Below are 18,554 nucleotides of genomic sequence, written 5' to 3' on the forward strand. Positions count from 1 at the left end.
GTGCATCCACTTTGTGGCAATTCCGTTATGACCTGCATTTAGTGGAAGAAAGTTCACCATAGGTGCCCACTTTAATCTGATGCATGTTCTCTTCAGCAGTAGATATCCTCAAGGTCTCCTTTGAGAGCTAGAATACTCCTGATAAATTGGTCACATATATAAAACAACATTGGCTCATCCTGCAAGTTGCTCTGAGTACTCTGAACTTTAACTGCGTGTGCCAGGCGCAGATTTGGTAAATGTATCCCATCACAATTAATCCACTGTCCTTAATGCACTAATGCAGCTGCAAACTGTGCATTAATGAATGGCTGAACAGCAGTTTGAAGCAGTCTGTCCATCTTTCACTGTGTAGGTGGCAACATGACTAGCAAATACTACAAACAGGGACAGAGATCGCTCCCAGGCCCATGGTGTTAGTGACTGCAACCACCTTCAGGGGTTATCTGGGAAGCCCATCACCGCGATTTGCGTAATACTGATCCCAGAAGTGTGGTTGTCTAGCGACATGGCTATGTCCTTGAGGCAAACGCGGAAGAGAATATATCAGCGGCCGCGCGCTCGGAGCCCGCTTAGGATTGATAGAGCAGAACGGATGGTGGCCGTTTCCAGACTCCCTGAGGAACAACCAGAAATTAAGCTATGATTGCCGCAAAAAATTAACGGACTCTGTGAGTGCAGCAAGATTAAGATATTGAATCGTCTCCCAGACTAACGGAGGCAATCTGATGATCGTCGGAAATAATTGACAGACGATTTAAAACGAGGAAATGCCTAGGTCAACAGGATTGAATCATTATGAGAGGCACATATCTGTTCTCATTTGATTAAACAACACAGAAGAGGAGACCCTAACCAGCATAACTTCAAGGTGTCCAGCCTATGAGGGGACCCAGGCTGGTGTCAAAATATCCGGCGCAATATCACTCTCCCTGCCCCCGTCCTGAAGAAGACCCACCAGAGACCCATAACTAAGGCGTCTATAGGGTTGAAACGTCGACAAAATACCACAAGGACCAGTCAACCGAGTCCAGCGTATCATAGCTAACTAGTATAGCGTGTTGGATTTGAGAACTATTAAACCAGAGATCGGCTTTCTAAATTCCTTCCCCTTCAATATCCCCCATCCACATGTATATAGATCACTAATTGTTTTGTCACTCAGTCACAATATTTCACTTTATGTCACAACTTTCACTGATTTGAATTGATGCGCCGTATTTGTAAATAATTTCTATGCATATCTTAAGGTGTCAGTTGATAACTAAAAGACAAATCATGAATGAAAAATAATTCATTGATTAAAACATGCTCTGACCCTTTCTCTTGTTTGGTTTGCACTTAATGATTTAATCTAGATGTCATAATAAGTAGTACTATTATGTCGTAAATATGTTTTGAGATATGTACAGTATTTGAAGCAATTTGGTTCATACCCGACCGGACCATTGTTGATAATATCATTGTATTGCCCAGGTTCGGAGGGATACTGGGTTGCCCCATAAGAAGTTTACCATAGCCCTCCTTGAGCAGGTTTAATTCAAAGCAACATAAATGCTGGGAAGGTAAAGATACAAAAGAGAGCCGGAGAAGGTGGGTTTGTACTGAAATAAATCTTTACTTGAAATGAATGATACGGGATGAAAACATAAGTAAATTCAAGCAGTGAGAGTCATGAACTAAGAAAGACAATCAATTTCTCAATAATTCATAACCCTAAGTATCAGCTCCAAATGATTCAAACAAACAACCCAGATCAAATAATAAAACGTGGTTGTAAGATGGCGTCGAACGACAGCATTTAAAGGAGATGATAACTAGATGTCGACGTTTCGGTCTTGGTTGTGTTCATCAATAAGACCTTCATCAGGACGATGTTATGTTTCAATGCTGTGAACAACTCCCTATGTAAAAATAAATCAATTATTATTATAAACCTCTTAAAAAATAAATCAATTCACAATTATTATAGACCCTACCAAAGCTCTGTAAACAAATAACAAAAAGTTTTTTATGAAGAGAAGTATCGACCCCTTCCCGGTGATACTTCTACCCAGTTAAAAAATCAAATGAACAGTCAATATGACTGAGTGTTAAATCATGCGGATATTTGCGTAAAACATCATGGATAAAACATATCAATCCAGCATTAGTAAATCATTTAAAAACAATCTCTAATCCTTACTTGGAGAGTTTTAAGAAAAGAATTTGTGAAAGACTTAACCTTAATGAAAATCATGAAGAAACCCTTGAACATGTATACTCTACTAAACATGTCAGGACATCTTTATCAAGGCATTTGCATCAATGATCATAAGGCACACTTCTTAAAAAACACCAACTATTGGGAAACAAAACTAAAGCAAAGTAACGGTGTCTTAATTAGACAACAGTTAGAAAGTCCAACACAGATTAATTCGTAGCGCATATATATACATTAAATGGGCAAAATAACATTTTTACATGTATAGGCAGTTGACAGGTAAATGAGAACACAAAGTTTAAAAAAATACATTCGAGTTTGTCATCATGAATCCCATTTCTATGTCGAAACATTCAAATCACAAACATGGCAAGGATAATTATCCATATCATACCGGAGAGTGTTAAGAAAGGGCCGCATACAAGTATTCAGGCGGTCTATGGGGCAATCTACAGAAAGAAAACAGACCCCATCAGTCTATATGTCAAAGACCGATAGTCAATCTAGATCAAAATGAATTGAGTAGTGATTACCTTATAACTAGACGGAGGTAAGCCCACGTTTTCGAATTGTGTTGAATAGTCCAGGCCAACTAGTGAGCTGTTAAATCTGGAACCAATAGAATTAATTGATATTAAGACCGTGGAAACGCGAAGGACTATTTATTTTAACTAGTCTACCTTCATTAAAGAATAACTATTACACAGGGGAGAGTTTGTGCAGTGATTAAGAAATTCAAGTACTGAATAGGTCTAGATAGTGACATGGCTCGACGATTTTAAAATAGGGATTAGGTTAAACTAACAATACTTATTTAAAGCGTGAAGCCTCGCATGGAGTTTGACTGACCATATTAAATCAGAGCGCAATGCCTCGCATTAAGTTTCACTAACGATCGTGATTTTAATTCGGAGCGCAAAAGCCTCGCATTGACTTGAGCTAACAATGCTGAATTAAAGCGTAAAACCTCGCATTAGTCTTCAGGGTGGACTTACTTTCTCAAGGACGCCAGCAACACGGGGAAAAAAACACCTTCGGTTTGTAGCAATACACAGACTGAGCCAATGGCCGGGGTTGTTTATACTCGCCGACCCGGAAGTAATTAAAATGCAAAAAATTACGAAGGAAAATACTTTCCGACGCTTAAATGTTCCATTATTTGAGCTGCTGAATAAATTAAAATTCTAGTTAAGGGACGAACACGTAGTGGTGGAAAATTAACAAAAAAGTCGGGTCCAAACTAGTTCAAAAAAGGAGCGCCATCTTAGAACTGCTAAAAATACCAGAAACTAACAGTGGACAATTCTTGAGATAAGAAAGTGGCCATATTGGACTGGGAATGAATCCGAATAGGTCCAAAAGGCCAGGGGAGGGTTTATGTTGCAAACAGAATTATGATTCATGGATGACAAAAACGATCACAAAAGGTACATATTTAGCCACAAGTAAACATTGGTTAAATAAACAGACATTCCTAATCTTCATACCAAGGACATATCTGGCAGTTGAATAATGTTTGCTATGTTTATTTTTAACTAAGGCAAGCCAGAGCGTGCCATTCTGTATATGAATTAAGGCCCTTTTTAACCGAGTCGGCTAGGCAAATCCAGCGTTGCTCTTTGATAGTTAGTAGGTGATCTACATTTGGTTGACGAATGTTGGGTTTAATGACTTCAACAACCCACCAATGAAAATCATTTTCAGTGTGGTTTGCAAGAGAGAAGTGCTCAACCAGTGGAGCATTTTCTGTATGGCAGCGAATCCTTGATTGATGTTGTAGGATTCTTTTTTTAATAGGTTGGGTTGTCTTACCGAAATACCTCAAGCCACAGGGGCATTCAATGCAGTACACGACATTGGTCGTATTGCAATTTGAAAAATTCCTAAGTTTATAGCATTTGTTGTTAAACTCAAATTGCTTGATGTTAGAGGTGGTGTTACATGCCAGACAATGGTTACATTTGTAATGTCCCTGTAAGGGACTTAGTTGCCGCATATTGTCGACAATATTAGGGTCTTTATTATATTTATATGCATGGACCAGTCGATCTCTAAGATTTTTTGCTCTCTTGAAGGCAAAAAGTGGCTTCTCAGTCAATTCAGGTAAGTCAGAGAGCAAAGACCAATTTTTGGAAATCACTTTTTTGATGGAATTTGTGGAAGTCCCAAAAGTTGTAACACAAACTAGTTTTGGTTCTGTGGCTTTGGCTTTCACTTGTAATAGTGATTCCCGATTGTTATACCAGGCCCGTTTCAAAGAATGTTTCAAAAGCCTGTTTGGATAGCCACGGGCCAGTAGTTTCTGTTTCAATATACCAGCTTCCTTAAAGTAATCAGTTCTTCTAGTGCAGTTTCTGCGAAGACGCAGAAACTGCCCAAAGGGCAAACCATCACGCAGGGCTTTAGGATGGCAGCTGTCATATTTCAGCAGCGTGTTTTTAGCTGTAGGTTTGGTGAACAAGGTCGTGTACAGGGTCTTATCATCAGTCACTTTAATGGTGATATCTAAGAAATCTATGTTCAGTTTATCCGAAACCAGAGTGAACTTAAGATTGGGGTTCTGAATGTTAATCCAATCATGAAAATTCTTCAATTCTAGAGCTGTTCCGTGCCAAATGAAAAAAATATCATCTATATAACGTAACCAACATCTAAGGTTGGTTACGAACGGGTTGTTAAAGCCATACACAAATGTATCCTCAAAATTGGAAACGTAGATATTTGCTATATCGGGCGCAAAAACTGCGCCCATGGCTACTCCCTTCTGTTGTTGGTAGAAGGTTTTTTTGTGAATGAAGAAATTTTCACAGAGGGGTATTCGTAGGCAATCGATTATGAAGTCAGAGGGAACCTGGTGTGGTCTTTCCCTGCTCTCCAGAAGTGAAAGTAAGATGGTTAACACTTCCTCCTGAGGGATATTTGTGTAGAGACTTTCGATGTCCATACTTACTAGAAGTTCATTGTCACTGTCAAAGGGGATACCTTCAACTTTATTAATGACCGCCATAGTGTCTCTTATGTAGTTCTCTTTCTCAGTAGCAAAAGGGCGGATGAAGGAATCTGCATATTGTGCCAGGGGCTTAAGAATAGAGTTGCACCCTGACACAATAGGGCGCCCAGGGGGACTGGTTATGTTCTTGTGGATTTTTGGCAGTATATATATTGCCGGGACTGTGGGAGCTTTGTTGATTAAAAAAGCTGCCTCCTTTTCACTTAACCAACCACTGTTAACTCCTGTTGCTGATAGATTTCTGATTTTAGCTTCCAGTTCTGATGTTGGGTTACCTCGGAGTTTTTTATAATTAGCCGCCACTGAAAGTTGCGTTTCTAGTTCTATGTCGTATGCTTTCTCATCCCAGAGTACAATCCCACCCCCTTTATCAGCAGGTTTAAAGATGGTATCTGGGAGGGATTGTAGATGTAATAGGGCTTGCTGTTGTGCTTTAGTAAGGTTGAACGGAACCCATTTAGGATGTTTAAAGAGATGTTCAATCTCAGTCAAAACAACATTTTCGAATGTTATGATTTCTTTAGCGATTTGATTATTGGTCGGAAAGAAGTTGGAAACCGGGCGTAGCCCAGTCACATCGGCCGTTTGAGTTGAATCCCTACTCGCAAAGAAATTTTTAAGGCGCACAGTTCTGAAGAACTTGTAAAGTTCTAATTTGGTAATGAAAAGCTCATTTTTATACGTGGGGACAAAAGATAATCCTTGTGAAAGAATAAAAATTTCATCGGTAGAGAGGGAGTGAGAGGATAGGTTAAATATTGGTACACTTACATTTTCTCCTACCACTCGTAATACTGGTTCCGGGTCCGTCTGTACCCTGGGGTGTAGTTGTTGCGCCCCCATCCTCTGCGCGATTGTCTCAGTTGGCCTCGGACTGGTTGGCCTTGTCCTCTCTGGCCCTGTCCTAAAAAAGGTTGTCTTGACGTAGATGGTTGTTCTTGCGCCCCTCTTTGTTGGTATTCTGGTCCAGCCTCGTTTTCAGACTCAGAATCAGTGCCTGAAAAGGTGACTCTTTTAGGGTGGCCACGAAAGGAACCTTGCTGTTGTCCTTGTGGTTGATAGAAATCTTTATTAAGATAAGGATAGGTCCTTTCTTTATTATATCTTTTTATGTCTAGTTGTAGTTTAGACGTCTTTTTTTGTTGGTTAAAGATTTCAAAGTCCTTGATAGTTTGTGAGATTTTCTCCAACAATGCTTTGGCCTTCACAATGCTGGAATCTGAGTTAATTTTCAACTCTAGTGCTTCAATATGTTTTACCAGACTTTTAATATGTTTGAGAGCTGTCTCTATGCTCAGCACCATCCAGGTGCGTGAGCATTTGTTCGAAGCAAAACTAAAGTGTAATTTGAAGTCTTCGTCTTCAGTGAAGATGATTGGGATGTTTCTAATCTGAAGGCCAGTTGGAATAATATTGGCGTTAAGGCAATCAGTTAAAAACTTAGCATGTAGCTCTGTGCGAACTAATTTTTTTCGTAATCTTTCCAATTGATTCAAGTCCGATTCACACGGTAATGGGACCGAAGGTCCTTTGTTACCTAGTAGTGATGGACCAGAAGAAATTTTCTGAATATATTCATCTGGGTAGGAAAGTGTCTCGGCTTCAGACATGTACGTTGCCGGCTGACACAGAATCAAAAGTCTATAGAGACAAATGTCTCACTGTTTGAAAAACCACTTAAAAAAGTGACCCGCAGCAGAAAGTGATCTGCGCCAAAACAAGTTATCTCACAGGGGAAACCCAATAAACCCTTGTAGGCTTGGGCAGTTTCTAGTTCAAAACATAAGATGCTACAAGGGACTTGTTTGAAAGACGTTGACTCTTGGTTAACGAGTGGTTTGACAATTTCCACCCTTGTGTATCCACAGGATATCTGGTTTAATTCAAAGCAACATAAATGCTGGGAAGGTAAAAATACAAAAGAGAGCCGGAGAAGGTGGGTTTGTACTGAAATAAATCTTTACTTGAAATGAATGATACGGGATGAAAACATAAGTAAATTCAAGCAGTGAGAGTCATGAACTAAGAAAGACAATCAATTTCTCAATAATTCATAACCCTAAGTATCAGCTCCAAATGATTCAAACAAACAACCCAGATCAAATAATAAAACGTGGTTGTAAGATGGCGTCGAACGACAGCATTTAAAGGAGATGATAACTAGATGTCGACGTTTCGGTCTTGGTTGTGTTCATCAATAAGACCTTCATCAGGACGATGTTATGTTTCAATGCTGTGAACAACTCCCTATGTAAAAATAAATCAATTATTATTATAAACCTCTTAAAAAATAAATCAATTCACAATTATTATAGACCCTACCAAAGCTCTGTAAACAAATAACAAAAAGTTTTTTATGAAGAGAAGTATCGACCCCTTCCCGGTGATACTTCTACCCAGTTAAAAAATCAAATGAACAGTCAATATGACTGAGTGTTAAATCATGCGGATATTTGCGTAAAACATCATGGATAAAACATATCAATCCAGCATTAGTAAATCATTTAAAAACAATCTCTAATCCTTACTTGGAGAGTTTTAAGAAAAGAATTTGTGAAAGACTTAACCTTAATGAAAATCATGAAGAAACCCTTGAACATGTATACTCTACTAAACATGTCAGGACATCTTTATCAAGGCATTTGCATCAATGATCATAAGGCACACTTCTTAAAAAACACCAACTATTGGGAAACAAAAACTAAAGCAAAGTAACGGTGTCTTAATTAGACAACAGTTAGAAAGTCCAACACAGATTAATTCGTAGCGCATATATATACATTAAATGGGCAAAATAACATTTTTACATGTATAGGCAGTTGACAGGTAAATGAGAACACAAAGTTTAAAAAAATACATTCGAGTTTGTCATCATGAATCCCATTTCTATGTCGAAACATTCAAATCACAAACATGGCAAGGATAATTATCCATATCATACCGGAGAGTGTTAAGAAAGGGCCGCATACAAGTATTCAGGCGGTCTATGGGGCAATCTACAGAAAGAAAACAGACCCCATCAGTCTATATGTCAAAGACCGATAGTCAATCTAGATCAAAATGAATTGAGTAGTGATTACCTTATAACTAGACGGAGGTAAGCCCACGTTTTCGAATTGTGTTGAATAGTCCAGGCCAACTAGTGAGCTGTTAAATCTGGAACCAATAGAATTAATTGATATTAAGACCGTGGAAACGCGAAGGACTATTTATTTTAACTAGTCTACCTTCATTAAAGAATAACTATTACACAGGGGAGAGTTTGTGCAGTGATTAAGAAATTCAAGTACTGAATAGGTCTAGATAGTGACATGGCTCGACGATTTTAAAATAGGGATTAGGTTAAACTAACAATACTTATTTAAAGCGTGAAGCCTCGCATGGAGTTTGACTGACCATATTAAATCAGAGCGCAATGCCTCGCATTAAGTTTCACTAACGATCGTGATTTTAATTCGGAGCGCAAAAGCCTCGCATTGACTTGAGCTAACAATGCTGAATTAAAGCGTAAAACCTCGCATTAGTCTTCAGGGTGGACTTACTTTCTCAAGGACGCCAGCAACACGGGGAAAAAAAACACCTTCGGTTTGTAGCAATACACAGACTGAGCCAATGGCCGGGGTTGTTTATACTCGCCGACCCGGAAGTAATTAAAATGCAAAAAATTACGAAGGAAAATACTTTCCGACGCTTAAATGTTCCATTATTTGAGCTGCTGAATAAATTAAAATTCTAGTTAAGGGACGAACACGTAGTGGTGGAAAATTAACAAAAAAGTCGGGTCCAAACTAGTTCAAAAACTAGGATTATCTTTTGTCCCCACGTATAAAAATGAGCTTTTCATTACCAAATTAGAACTTTACAAGTTCTTCAGAACTGTGCGCCTTAAAAATTTCTTTGCGAGTAGGGATTCAACTCAAACGGCCGATGTGACTGGGCTACGCCCGGTTTCCAACTTCTTTCCGACCAATAATCAAATCGCTAAAGAAATCATAACATTCGAAAATGTTGTTTTGACTGAGATTGAACATCTCTTTAAACATCCTAAATGGGTTCCGTTCAACCTTACTAAAGCACAACAGCAAGCCCTATTACATCTACAATCCCTCCCAGATACCATCTTTAAACCTGCTGATAAAGGGGGTGGGATTGTACTCTGGGATGAGAAAGCATACGACATAGAACTAGAAACGCAACTTTCAGTGGCGGCTAATTATAAAAAACTCCGAGGTAACCCAACATCAGAATTGGAAGCTAAAATCAGAAATCTATCAGCAACAGGAGTTAACAGTGGTTGGTTAAGTGAAAAGGAGGCAGCTTTTTTAATCAACAAAGCTCCCACAGTCCCGGCAATATATATACTGCCAAAAATCCACAAGAACATAACCAGTCCCCCTGGGCGCCCTATTGTGTCAGGGTGCAACTCTATTCTTAAGCCCCTGGCACAATATGCAGATTTCTTCATCCGCCCTTTTGCTACTGAGAAAGAGAACAACATAAGAGACACTATGGCGGTCATTAATAAAGTTGAAGGTATCCCCTTTGACAGTGACAATGAACTTCTAGTAAGTATGGACATCGAAAGTCTCTACACAAATATCCCTCAGGAGGAAGTGTTAACCATCTTACTTTCACTTCTGGAGAGCAGGGAAAGACCACACCAGGTTCCCTCTGACTTCATAATCGATTGCCTACGAATACCCCTCTGTGAAAATTTCTTCATTCACAAAAAAACCTTCTACCAACAACAGAAGGGAGTAGCCATGGGCGCAGTTTTTGCGCCCGATATAGCAAATATCTACGTTTCCAATTTTGAGGATACATTTGTGTATGGCTTTAACAACCCGTTCGTAACCAACCTTAGATGTTGGTTACGTTATATAGATGATATTTTTTTCATTTGGCACGGAACAGCTCTAGAATTGAAGAATTTTCATGATTGGATTAACATTCAGAACCCCAATCTTAAGTTCACTCTGGTTTCGGATAAACTGAACATAGATTTCTTAGATATCACCATTAAAGTGACTGATGATAAGACCCTGTACACGACCTTGTTCACCAAACCTACAGCTAAAAACACGCTGCTGAAATATGACAGCTGCCATCCTAAAGCCCTGCGTGATGGTTTGCCCTTTGGGCAGTTTCTGCGTCTTCGCAGAAACTGCACTAGAAGAACTGATTACTTTAAGGAAGCTGGTATATTGAAACAGAAACTACTGGCCCGTGGCTATCCAAACAGGCTTTTGAAACATTCTTTGAAACGGGCCTGGTATAACAATCGGGAATCACTATTACAAGTGAAAGCCAAAGCCACAGAACCAAAACTAGTTTGTGTTACAACTTTTGGGACTTCCACGAATTCCATCAAAAAAGTGATTTCCAAAAATTGGTCTTTGCTCTCTGACTTACCTGAATTGACTGAGAAGCCACTTTTTGCCTTCAAGAGAGCAAAAAATCTTAGAGATCGACTGGTCCATGCATATAAATATAATAAAGACCCTAATATTGTCGACAATATGCGGCAACTAAGTCCCTTACAGGGACATTACAAATGTAACCATTGTCTGGCATGTAACACCACCTCTAACATCAAGCAATTTGAGTTTAACAACAAATGCTATAAACTTAGGAATTTTTCAAATTGCAATACGACCAATGTCGTGTACTGCATTGAATGCCCCTGTGGCTTGAGGTATTTCGGTAAGACAACCCAACCTATTAAAAAAAGAATCCTACAACATCAATCAAGGATTCGCTGCCATACAGAAAATGCTCCACTGGTTGAGCACTTCTCTCTTGCAAACCACACTGAAAATGATTTTCATTGGTGGGTTGTTGAAGTCATTAAACCCAACATTCGTCAACCAAATGTAGATCACCTACTAACTATCAAAGAGCAACGCTGGATTTGCCTAGCCGACTCGGTTAAAAAGGGCCTTAATTCATATACAGAATGGCACGCTCTGGCTTGCCTTAGTTAAAAATAAACATAGCAAACATTATTCAACTGCCAGATATGTCCTTGGTATGAAGATTAGGAATGTCTGTTTATTTAACCAATGTTTACTTGTGGCTAAATATGTACCTTTTGTGATCGTTTTTGTCATCCATGAATCATAATTCTGTTTGCAACATAAACCCTCCCCTGGCCTTTTGGACCTATTCGGATTCATTCCCAGTCCAATATGGCCACTTTCTTATCTCAAGAATTGTCCACTGTTAGTTTCTGGTATTTTTAGCAGTTCTAAGATGGCGCTCCTTTTTTGAACTAGTTTGGACCCGACTTTTTTGTTAATTTTCCACCACTACGTGTTCGTCCCTTAACTAGAATTTTAATTTATTCAGCAGCTCAAATAATGGAACATTTAAGCGTCGGAAAGTATTTTCCTTCGTAATTTTTTGCATTTTAATTACTTCCGGGTCGGCGAGTATAAACAACCCCGGCCATTGGCTCAGTCTGTGTATTGCTACAAACCGAAGGTGTTTTTTTCCCCGTGTTGCTGGCGTCCTTGAGAAAGTAAGTCCACCCTGAAGACTAATGCGAGGTTTTACGCTTTAATTCAGCATTGTTAGCTCAAGTCAATGCGAGGCTTTTGCGCTCCGAATTAAAATCACGATCGTTAGTGAAACTTAATGCGAGGCATTGCGCTCTGATTTAATATGGTCAGTCAAACTCCATGCGAGGCTTCACGCTTTAAATAAGTATTGTTAGTTTAACCTAATCCCTATTTTAAAATCGTCGAGCCATGTCACTATCTAGACCTATTCAGTACTTGAATTTCTTAATCACTGCACAAACTCTCCCCTGTGTAATAGTTATTCTTTAATGAAGGTAGACTAGTTAAAATAAATAGTCCTTCGCGTTTCCACGGTCTTAATATCAATTAATTCTATTGGTTCCAGATTTAACAGCTCACTAGTTGGCCTGGACTATTCAACACAATTCGAAAACGTGGGCTTACCTCCGTCTAGTTATAAGGTAATCACTACTCAATTCATTTTGATCTAGATTGACTATCGGTCTTTGACATATAGACTGATGGGATCTGTTTTCTTTCTGTAGATTGCCCCATAGACCGCCTGAATACTTGTATGCGGCCCTTTCTTAACACTCTCCGGTATGATATGGATAATTATCCTTGCCATGTTTGTGATTTGAATGTTTCGACATAGAAATGGGATTCATGATGACAAACTCGAATGTATTTTTTTAAACTTTGTGTTCTCATTTACCTGTCAACTGCCTATACATGTAAAAATGTTATTTTGCCCATTTAATGTATATATATGCGCTACGAATTAATCTGTGTTGGACTTTCTAACTGTTGTCTAATTAAGACACCATTACTTTGCTTTAGTTTTGTTTCCCAATAGTTGGTGTTTTTTAAGAAGTGTGCCTTATGATCATTGATGCAAATGCCTTGATAAAGATGTCCTGACATGTTTAGTAGAGTATACATGTTCAAGGGTTTCTTCATGATTTTCATTAAGGTTAAGTCTTTCACAAATTCTTTTCTTAAAACTCTCCAAGTAAGGATTAGAGATTGTTTTTAAATGATTTACTAATGCTGGATTGATATGTTTTATCCATGATGTTTTACGCAAATATCCGCATGATTTAACACTCAGTCATATTGACTGTTCATTTGATTTTTTAACTGGGTAGAAGTATCACCGGGAAGGGGTCGATACTTCTCTTCATAAAAAACTTTTTGTTATTTGTTTACAGAGCTTTGGTAGGGTCTATAATAATTGTGAATTGATTTATTTTTTAAGAGGTTTATAATAATAATTGATTTATTTTTACATAGGGAGTTGTTCACAGCATTGAAACATAACATCGTCCTGATGAAGGTCTTATTGATGAACACAACCAAGACCGAAACGTCGACATCTAGTTATCATCTCCTTTAAATGCTGTCGTTCGACGCCATCTTACAACCACGTTTTATTATTTGATCTGGGTTGTTTGTTTGAATCATTTGGAGCTGATACTTAGGGTTATGAATTATTGAGAAATTGATTGTCTTTCTTAGTTCATGACTCTCACTGCTTGAATTTACTTAATTTTTCATCCCGTATCATTCATTTCAAGTAAAGATTTATTTCAGTACAAACCCACCTTCTCCGGCTCTCTTTAATTTTTACCTTCCCAGCATTTATGTTGCTTTGAATTAAACCAGATATCCTGTGGATACACAAGGGTGGAAATTGTCAAACCACTCGTTAACCAAGAGTCAACGTCTTTCAAACAAGTCCCTTGTAGCATCTTATGTTTTGAACTAGAAACTGCCCAAGCCTACAAGGGTTTATTGGGTTTCCCCCTGTGAGATAACTCCTTGAGCAGGGGCACCATCTTTGTGGTAAGCAGTCAGTGCACCCTCTTACAGCTCCTTTAGCTCTGGGCCCACATCTGTAATATGGTGCAGGTGCAGAGGCAACTTTTCCACATTTGTATGGAGCATCTCTGTTGATTTGTAGTTAGGTTCATGTAATGCAAAACCACAAACATACATATCAGCGGGTGGTGCAGAGAAATAAGGCTAGGTGGGTCTGGAGAATCCCTGAGTTTCCACCAATACAGCAATACACATCACGGATTCCCTAGCACCAAAGCACATTGTAGACGCCAAAGATAAACTTCCACCAACACATCATGAAGGTCAAGGATTCCTTAGACCCAGGTGACATCCGTAATCACTTGAGTAATGTTTTCTAGGGTTCGTGTTTACTGGAAAAAATCCCAAGAAGGCATTTGGTTCTGTCAGAAATGTGTTGGATGCATGTTGCAATCCCGAGGCTCATACTACAGGGGATAGTAATCCAAACGATTGTTAATAAATCTTAATGGCAGGCATAATGGAGACTTCTGTTCGTGTCTCTGGGTAGCAGAGATGCCTGCAAGGTTTGTCCAAGGTCTACTGTGCATGCACAAATAGCAGTGGGGCAAGTCTGGGACTCACTGAGGCATGCAGTGGGAAAACTGAAAGCTCTGGCAAGGGTATGCCTTCTGACAGCACTTGACATGGTGTTTGAGCAACCCAAAATGGGAGCATAGTGTGGATCGTGCTATAGGATTGTTAGAATACAATATTCGAACATACCTCCAAATCAGGCGGGCAGTCATGTACTGGTGGGTGCTTGAGGGAAGATTTAGAAACTGTCTGTCAAAGTCTAGGAAGGGGGTTTACATCAATACAGAGCAAAAATGTTCTCCTATTTTACAACCCAAACTACAATAAGGTACGAGATCCATCTTAACAATTAGCATAAGAAGAAGGAGCGATTCAGTCGAGTAAGTTTCTTCTCCGGAAAATTCGGTGACACAAATATATCTGTGGCTATGTGCAAAGAAATGTTTCTTTGGAGTTTTGAAAGCTGATAGAGCGAAGACAACCATACCCTTCAAAACTACACTGATTAGCATCTTTAGAATATACTACTAAATTAAAATGTTTTGCTGTGAGGTTAACCTATTGTCTTATTTTCTTATTGCCTTTTTGTATTTTAAACATGGTGCAGATACATTTGCCAGTGTGTGTGTTGTGACTGTACTCCAAGAAAACTACATACATGAGAATTTTGCCCATTGCAACTTATCATTCTGATGTAATAGACGAGCAACACAATACACAAGTACACGTTCTAATTAAAGTAGAGTTTTGGTTATTGCATCTTGTAGCTGCGATGCAATAGATGACCTGTAAAATATATAGCTATAAATTCCACAATACAATGAGAAAGCGCCGATCGAAATTCATGTGAGGGAGCTTGTGCTCTGCATCCTGCAGGCTTGTTGCCATTGGCAAGTTCAATTCCAATCAGGACTGTAAAAAACCTAGGGGCGAAAGAATTGTTTTATGAGAGCATAATCTTGCATTAATTGCAATTATTGAGTTTCACCTATTTTGTGTCATTTTTGTTTTTCCTGTCGTTTTTGTGCCTGAAGAAACTGATTAGAAGAGACAATGAGACATATTTACAAGGGCATTGCACCACAGGAACGTCACTTTTAACGATGTTGCTTTGGCGCAATGTCCTGCTACATATTTACAAAGTGGCATTAAGCTACCTTTTTGTGGCTTCACACTGCTTTGTAGATATGGTACACTTTCATGCAGGTATCTGAGTGAAAGTGGTATGCAATGGGTGTTGCTGTTGCCTTTTGACGTTGCCCCAGACTTAAAAGTATGTGTTAATCTGAGGCAGCGGCAAATCTAACACCATTCAAGAGAAGGTGTTAGAATGGCGATATGAGGGGAAATACTTTTATTTCTCCTTGTTTTTTGCTTTTTCTATGTGTTCTGCATTGTACATTACACATACGAAGAACAAAACGCCATGAATGCTTGTTTATGTGCAGAAAGGTGTGCCTTATTTTACATAAACAGTAAGAAGGAAATGGGGGAAGCCCTAATAAACCTACTTCTCAAGGGCTAGTTATATGTGAAAAACAGAAAAAGGCTGAGAAGCAGGGAAAGATACAGCTATTATTAATTCTATTGATTACATCAATTAATCATAGACACAGCTTGAACATTGCAAGACCTTTCTTTTATTGGATCTCTCCAAGTATTCATATTTATTCAAATTGAAATAGAGTTGTTGCAAATTATGGTACAAACAACATACACATTTTACTATATTCAGAAATTGAACAAAATAATACAAAACGTTACAAAGCTCAATACAACGCAAAATATGGTCTCTATAAGGAAGACTCCTATCTTCCACACATCTACTTGTATGAGGCTGTGCATCTGATTCCTACACAATCACTCTGAACAATAGTCTCTGGGGTCTGTGTGTATTTGCAGAGCAGAAAGTAATAGATCTTAACACAACACATGGTGTATCAATAGTCCAGGCCTTCCAGAGACTTCAATAGTGCGGTGTTGATGCGTTTCGGCCCTTCATTTATCGTCCTCTTCAGGACATAATGAAAGAAGGAATGCCTATACAAAAAGTGCATACATAATATGTACATCATTTACAAAATGGACTGCGTTATGGTACATACAAACTAAAATGGTCCCTCATGTGTGGATCCAACCAGCCGCGGCCCGTGGTGGGAGTTCCGTGGGGCAGACAGGTGGGGCAGGGGAGGGAAGGGTGGGGGTGGTAAACACCAGAATATGGATGATTGCAGGTAAGTAAACAATCAAATTAATAAAACAAATTTCGTAGCGCACCCTGCATCGCATTTTGCGATCCAAGGCATGCAACGAAATTCGTTTTTAAATTTAATTGTTTACTTACCTGCAATTATCCATATTCGGGTGTTTACCACCCCCCACCCTACCCCTCCCCCACCCCGCCTGTCTGCCCCACGGAACTGCCACCACGGGCCACGGCTGGATACAACTGTCAAGTGACTATATTAAAAATTTAAAATTTCACAGATATCAAGGTTGCAAGTGTGAGTCCAACCAGTGCTCAAAAGAAAAAGATGTTACTTAATTATTATACCCCAGGAACGGGTAGTCAAATAGTTGATTGAAATTCCAGGTGAGTCAAGCAGTAAAGCAGACGTGAAAAAATACACACACCGACTGCGAAAAAGTGCTGAAAATCATTCATCTGAATTCGAGTGCACCCCAAAAGAATATCTCATAAGCGACCCCAAAGATTATTCATAGGGGGATATGCCTATCAACTTACTGAAATATCTCAATCTTGGAGCATGCCAAGGTAGAAAGGAACAAGATCCTCACCCACGGGAGGAGTGGGGAGGTATCAAGTACTCAGCCACAGGAGGAGCGGAAGGTATTAAGTCCTCAGTCACAGGAAGCACAGGGAGGTTACACAAAGCCCTTCGGCTACCTACATCAGAATTCAAATTGCATGGCATTAAAGCCCCATTAGTTCCATACACCCTGGGCAGTCACAATGTCCTCCACCCACTAAATGGTGGGTAGGCAAATACATTTCCTGAACCTAGAAAGGTTACTGCACATAAACAATCATTAAATAATAACAATTTGCTACTTCTATCTGTGCTCATGCTGCAGCACATATAGAAGTAACAAATCACCATTATGGATTGTTAATGTGCAGGAAGGGACACTTTCCTGCACATAAACAATCATTCCCTGCAACGCAGGCACCCTTGCACTATGGTGCAAGGGTGCCTGTGATTGTGCTACACAGCTAGATTTAGGACCAGCACTAAGGAAAACACAGGGGTTCACCATATTGTTGCAAATATGGTGCATACCTGCATTTTGGAAATGTCAGAGCGTGGTGCTGCCAAATTTGGAGAAGCTTCATGCTTTGACATTTCCTTGTAAATATGTCCCAATATTTCCCAGAATCTGCAAAAGTGAGGTCACGACAATAGCTCATTTATATGGAAGATCTTGTCCCTGAGGTAAGGCGATCCCTTTCAGTGCCCACTGTACTGGTTGATGAATAAAGTCACACCAACTGATGTGCTTCTACAAGAAAATCAGAATCAATCTGAGGAAAAAAACAAGGAGGTAAAAAACATCCAGGAAGGCAGTAGGCCAATTGAAGATGACACAAAAAAGGGAACCAAGGACTACCGAGAGCAGTAAAATGGCAGGTGAGGTTTAGGAAGGAAGGGAATCACAGCAAAGAATCGGGAAGAAACGGAACTGTAACACAAATTTGGAAATAGCAGAAGCAGAAAATCAAGGGATACAATTAAAAGCAGTGGGAGATGATCCCGTGGACAAAAATTAATCGAAAGCCTTTGATATTAAAATTTCCTCCTACCATGAGGCCTTTTGTATCAATAGTGAACCAGGAAGAGAAAACTAGGAAATCAGGAAGTATTACTGTGATATTGGAATAGGCAGTCAAACTGCACCATGAAGACAGCAGCACACCAGGTACCTCCAGTAACCACCACAGGGCTTCGTTGCAGAGAGGTGGTCCAAGGCCATGCCCCTTTTTACACCTCTCTGCAACGCAGCTCTGTGGCACTTACTGTAGGTACCTGGTGGGCTAGTTGGACACCAGGGACCCTCAGGATTCAAGGGGACTTAATCCCCCAGCTTAAAATGTGCCACGAGGTGCGTTTGCACAGTGGTGAAGGGAGGGGGTAGGTCCTGTTGTGACATGTGTGCAAAACCATCCTGTGGCATGTTTTAAGTTGGGAAATTAAGTCCCCTTGAATCCTGAGGGTCCATGGGGGCAACTAGCCCACCTGGTACCTCCAGTAAGCGCCACAGGGTTGCGTCGCAGAGAGGTGGTTCGAGGCCATGCCCCTTTTTACACCTCTCTGCAATGCAGCTTTGTGGTGCTTACTGGAGATCCCTGGTGGGCTAGTTGTACATCAGGGCCCTTCAGGATTTAAGGGGACTTAATCCCCAA

The sequence above is a fragment of the Lissotriton vulgaris genome, chromosome 6 (assembly GCF_964263255.1).
Source record: "Lissotriton vulgaris chromosome 6, aLisVul1.2, whole genome shotgun sequence".
Taxonomy (NCBI): domain Eukaryota; kingdom Metazoa; phylum Chordata; class Amphibia; order Caudata; family Salamandridae; genus Lissotriton; species Lissotriton vulgaris.